This window comes from Copadichromis virginalis, linkage group LG20, assembly GCF_057382275.1.
Source record: "Copadichromis virginalis isolate Kocher_CV1m ecotype Utaka linkage group LG20, C_Virginalis_male_GT1.1, whole genome shotgun sequence".
Lineage (NCBI taxonomy): Eukaryota > Metazoa > Chordata > Actinopteri > Cichliformes > Cichlidae > Copadichromis > Copadichromis virginalis.
Window position 1 is genome coordinate 10,171,279 of NC_140637.1, and position 6,197 is coordinate 10,177,475.

The window sequence follows — 6,197 nt, forward strand, 5'->3', positions numbered from 1 at the left end:
CTGAAAAACAAACAATTGCACTGTAAATTTTCTCTCTATACAAAGAGTACTCTATTTGAAAGATAATCACCTGATGTTGAGGTAATTTATGCTTAATATCTTTGTTCCTTTGTTATGAATGTAGGGTCTGTTTTCTTTTGCTAACAGAATACAGCACTATGGCATAAACATAGTAATACAGACCAAATTCCAACGTTGTCCAGGTCATAGGTCAAGTACGACACAATGCCTTTCTCAGCTTTGGCAATGTTATTGTGTTCCTCAACAGCATAACGACCGTGTTAACCACTGTAAATCATACAGCTGGAAACCTGCCTGTGATGTGAACTGTGGTACTTGTCACTGGGTATAACAGAACAGTCCACTCATTGGAAACAACCAAGATACAGATGCTGAATCCACACAGTACACAGCATCCTCTGCCTAATGCATTTTCACTACATGCAGGAAGTTAAGTAGCTCTAATGCAGGCTGGCACATTAGTCCAGCAATAAAGGGAACATGTACATACAGTTCTGTCACGGCGTAAAAGCATTTTGCTGTACCTGTGAGGGAAGATGTGTATTTATGTAATCTGCCATAATGGCTGCTACATTTTGGTGACCATCACTACTGACAGCATTTTGATGGCCACATCTATAGGTCATACAAGAATAATGAACTCTAAGACAAGTGCCTGAGTGCTCCTGGTGGGAGCACTCAAAAAAAGGAAGTACTTTGAGCAATTTCAGTTTGACTTGTGCACAAAACTCAATATAAAAAGTTCAAATTGTGCACATTTAGCTGTCTGTACCATCACTTACTTGACTTCTATAAGTAATTTATTGTCGCAAATAGTATTATTATTTTGCTGTGAAGATGTTTTTTTTTCTTAAATAGGAAAACAAATTTATTATATAAATGTTTAAATAAATGCAACACTGCCATTGCTGCTATTAAAGCCTTGTAATGAAGAAAAACATTTTTTTCCATCATACAATTAATCTTGCAAAACATCTGATTAACACAAGCAAATATATTCAACAAGTCTGGGAAGTTTTATAAAATGCTCCCAGCAGGATTTATTGACAGACATTTAATACAATCAAAACCACTGACAAGGGAAGAAGAGTTTAAAAACCAGTGGAAACTCCGGCAAACACTAAATCCACTAAATCAGAATTAGATTGATAGAAACGTCTTTTTGCATATTCACGTCGATGGGTCCCACTGACTTGTTTCCATCCAAGGAGAAGGTAAACACTGTGCTAGTCAACAGCTGATGGAGGACAAGATGAGCCGTGTCTGCCTGGTTCATTGTGGACTCAGGTGTTTAAGGCCCGAGCAGCTGTTCTAAGGCCAGCTTCATGCTCAGTTGCTCTGCATGGCTCTGCCGCTCTCCAGCTGAGACAAGGCCTGTTGTCTGTGCTATATTTGATACCACAGTGAGTAATTAATAAGGTTCTATTAATAACAGTGGGAGCTGTAAAAGATCCCCTTTTCTTTGCTGCTCTCCTCTGCAGCTTTTGGCACAGCCCAGCAGCCCTATTCACTGCTGTTATTAAGCCAATGCACGCAGAGCCACTGGGATGAAAACGCGCACTTTATTTCATGGACTGTTTTATCTCCGTCTCATTATTAGAAGGGATGTAGCAGTAACCAAAGAGATTAAGTTTTAAATCTATCCCTTTATCCAGGTGCACGAGGAAATGATTTAACTGAGCTGGACATGGAAGGGAAATATCAGGTAATAAAGAAAACAGATATTGTGTTGTGGATTACATCGCCGTGACGAAATTCTGCAGAAATCATAACAACAGATTTGGCACTAAGACTTCAAGTGGTAATGACTGAAAGAGTGACACAGATGCATGTTTGGTAAATAGTACTACTTTAGTATCCACTTTACTGTCACCATTTTTCTAAGAAGTGATTAAAATTTGACAGCTGGATGTCCAGATCTGTCCCGTTGGGCTGGTTAAGAAATTTGGCATGAACATGTTAGGATTACACACACACACAGCAGATGCATTTTTAATAAAACACTTAAGCATAGCTTCACAGCACAGAAGCAGGAAATCTCACATTACATTCAGGTGAAAGGTCTCCCCCCTGGCATGTAAATATAAAAGTATTAAATATTATAAAAGTATCTTTGTCACGATCTGAGGAGGCAGACCGTGCGGTGGTGTGTGTGGTGGACCCAGGTGCGAACACACGAGAGTAGACTGGAGTAAACTTAACTGAAAGCGAGCCTTTATTGTGGCTGGTGACAAGGAGTGCAGATAAAGCAGAAACGCAGTGACAAACTAAACTATGACTAAACTGGGAAAGTAAAACTAGGAAAAACTATGAATACTAAGACTGGCTGTGACAACATGGAGGGTGGGAACACAGACAACGCAACACAGACTACATGAAACACAGAGACTAAATACACATGAGGGATGATCAGGGGAAGTGGCCACACATGGGAGCACAGCTGACACACATGAACCTAACGACAGGACAGGAGAGGTGAAACTAAATACACTGACATTGAATACAGACTTTCAAAGTAAAACAGGAAACATGGAGATTAGACATGACATGAACTAAACATAACCACGCAGACATGACGCATGAACCAGGGAGACTTAGTAGAGGGGGAGATGACATAAACAACTAAGGAACAAGACTAAACAGCAATCTAGAAATTAACTAGGTGAGCTAAACTAGGGCACAAATGAATACAAAAGATACATATAAGAACTCAAACACTGGGTCACAGACCCAGCCCATGACAATCTTATTCCCCATGAGAGGCGATGTTCTTTTTCTGTTACTGTAATATCTTCTGTGCGTCCCTGAGATCTAGTGGTAAATGTCAACACAGGTTTCAGTGACTTGCTGCACTTGGCCCGCATTGACCGATTAAAGAACCCTTGGCAAGGAGAGAAAGCTACCTGGGCTGTGGTTTTTAAAATGAGTGACCTCGACTCAGTCCTGAGATTCCCTGGCTTCGCTTTTTGACAAAACTGGATGAGCTATGATTCATAATCCAATTGTCCCTCAAGATTAAGTAATGCTGGCCAAAACCACAAAGCCAGGGATCGTACAATATTACCATGGCAGTTTGTCTAAAATAAAAATTGATTTTAAAACGGCACCCATTAAAAATAGATGCTAATCTGGTAGATGAATCACAGCGTGTCACGGCAGTAGATTATTCTGATATGTCTTCATTTATTTTGAGTGGGCAACTATCATGGAGTTTAAATGCCATTGACAGTTGCCAAGTGCCAGTAAAACATTTTACAAATGTGAAAAGCAGGAAATGAGTGTGGGCTGAGAGAGCTATTGAGTGGTGATGCAGTGACAGTTATTTCTGCCCAAGCAATGACTGGCTGCCCACTATATTGGCACTGGGAAGCCAAATCAGTGAGCTGGCCTTAGGCTACAGAGCACAGTTGTTGCCATGGTAAAAGGATTATCTCTGAATAAAACCGTCCATTCTCCTGAATTGGATGGACAGTTGTTCTAGCAGGTAACCTTTAAGTGCATTTCTTCTCCCTTCCTGTCAAACTTGTATTTCTTCAAGTTTCTTCTCAAATCAGGAGTACCGATAAACTGAGGCAAAAAATAAACACATCTAGTTATGCATGGGTATCTCTAGCTTAGTGTTAGTGTGATGATGATGATAATAATATTGAATGGTAAATGAGCCTGTATTTGTATAGCGCTTTACTAGTCCCAAAGCGCTTTACACTACATTCAGTCATCCACCCATTCACACACTGGTGATGGCAAGCTACATTGTAACCACAGCTGCCCTGGGGCGCACTGACAGAGGCAAGGCTGCCGGACACTGGCGCCACCGGGCCCTTTGACCACCACCAGTAGGCAACGGGGGAAGTGTCTTGCCCAAGGACACAACAACCGAGACTGTCGGAACCAGGGCTCCAACCGGCAACCTTCCGATTACAAGACGAACTGCCAACTCTTCAGCCACGATCGCCCGTATTCAAGACTAAAAGACTGAAAATGGAGAGATTCTCTTTATTTAGCTGGAGGGCATGGTCTTGTACAGCTGTTTTTTTTCATAGCATCCACATTTTTCCAAGCATGATGATGTCTTGAATGAATTATGGGCAGTTTGCAGTTATTTCTTTACAGTTCAGGCATCTACAAGATTTAATAATATGTGACAAGTGTATTTCTTCTCTCAAAGATCTCAGGGAAATAAATAATAATCACCGTTTATTTATTTATAGCTTACAGAAAACAACAGAGGCTGACCCAAAGTGCTTTAGAGGCAGGTGCATTTACATTTCAGGTTTCAAAAAAAGTTTGGAGACCTGCAAACGCTACATGCAAAGCTGAAAGCTGTTGTTTTATCTAATTACTGAGGAAAGTAATAATCACATTGATTTAGTGGTCATTTAAATGTGTTCAGAATCTGCACTTTGATGATGATTTATCCCATAAGTCATGACATACTGGTTTCCTCTAAATTATCTGCTTTAAAAAGCTTTAAAAGTTAAAAGTATTACTACCTGAAATACTGGCCTTGCATTTACTTGGTATCAGATCAATACCCAAATCGCACAGCACTCCAGTCTGCATACGAATGCATCCATGGGCAACATACTGAACCCAGAGTTGCTCCCCATGCGTCCCCCATGAGTGTAAGCACGAATGTTAGATAGTGTTCTGAAGTATAGAAAAAAACACTTGTATGAATGTGTGTGTATGTGTGTGTGTGTGATCAGGTGAATGAGGTTTGTAATAAAAAGGTGCTTTGAGTGCTCCATTAGTGTAGAAAAGTACCAGTCCATTTACCATTCTCTCACTGGCTGGGCCCTAACCAACTCTCAAATGTGATCTCGGTAAAATCTTTGCATGGATTAAACAGCAAGCATCATATTTTAAAGTTGCAGGCAGATAGATTTTGCAGACTTTGGACAGAAATATATCACGTTTCTCTTACATTTTACTCTTAATCTAATATTCATAGTCCTCAAGAACGCAGATAAAAATCACATTTTAAGTTAAATATGAACGCATTTGTTAGGATACAGTAAAATGCATACAATACACTGTCATCACTCCCAGCTTTTTACACTAAGTGCCATTCAGCCACCCCTGATATGTTTAATTATAGCAGTGTTTAGCTGTGGTCACCTTTGCCTCTTCTACCTCTGTCTGTGAAATTAGCATTCCATCCACAGGCATATAATAAGCATAAAAAATTCTTTGTGCATGTCTGAACAAATTGCAGAAGTTGCAGTGTCTCTGCTCCTTTCAATATCCGCACACATCTGAAGTGTTTGTTTGGCAGTCTGAGGTTAACACGCCACCAGTACAGATTAGCTAAAGAGCTGAGCCAAAGGGCTTTAATGTAGCTGCCGATTTTTGCACTGAGACAAACATAAAACACGTCTTGTATAACATAAACAAGGATGTACTGCTAATGAGCAAGAAACGGATGAAAGCATCAAATGATGGACGATAAACAGCTTTAAAGGAAACGGCTCAGTACACAGCAGATAAAGATTAAAAAGATACAAAAAGCCTATGAACTGATAATGGATGTTTATTTAATTTTATTTCTTCACAAAATGGTTTTAAAAAGGACTTCTAACTCAAAAAGACTCTGAAACCAATTCCAATCTAATTCTGTTATCTAATAGGCCTGAAGACATGCAGGGCTGAAACCTTCACCCCTATAGTGGTAAAAGTAGGTGCCTCGTTTTTAAGGGTGCTTTGCTGGCGTGGTGTGGGTAAACACACCCTCTGACATGGAAAGATCACAGTAATACAAAGCTGTTCCGGATACCCAGCACATTCTGATCGGTGTGAACCCTTCACGAATTTGCGTGTCATCCTTGCGCAGGGGCCATGCTAATCTTCTCTGTATCGTTCCAATTTTAGTATATGTGCTACCGAAGTAACATCCATAGTGCATGAGGCGTCACTGAATGGTTTGACAAGCATAAACATTATGTGAATGATGTGTGGTATGGCTGCAGTATGGCTTTTTCAGTAGTATTCAACAGACTTTAGGAGCTTAGGATGCTGAGATTTTTGCTGGGAGTTTGAGCTTCCAGGAATGAGGAAAAGAGGAAGACCACAGTGAAGATTCATGGATGTAATGAAGGATTACATTCACAGGGCTGGTGTAACAGAGGAGGTTGCTAGGGTGAGGAGGAGGAGGAGAAGAAGACGAAGACGAAGAT

At 40.4% G+C, this 6,197-nt stretch overlaps 1 non-coding gene across 1 annotated transcript; it reads right to left on the reverse strand.

Moving 5' to 3' along the window:
• Positions 1-5,809: 5,809 nt before the first annotated feature.
• LOC146684345 (U6 spliceosomal RNA) lies at positions 5,810-5,915 on the reverse strand. Its single transcript, XR_014917349.1, has one exon. It is a non-coding gene; the product is annotated as a U6 spliceosomal RNA (small nuclear RNA).
• Between the last annotated feature and the right edge of the window lie 282 nt (positions 5,916-6,197).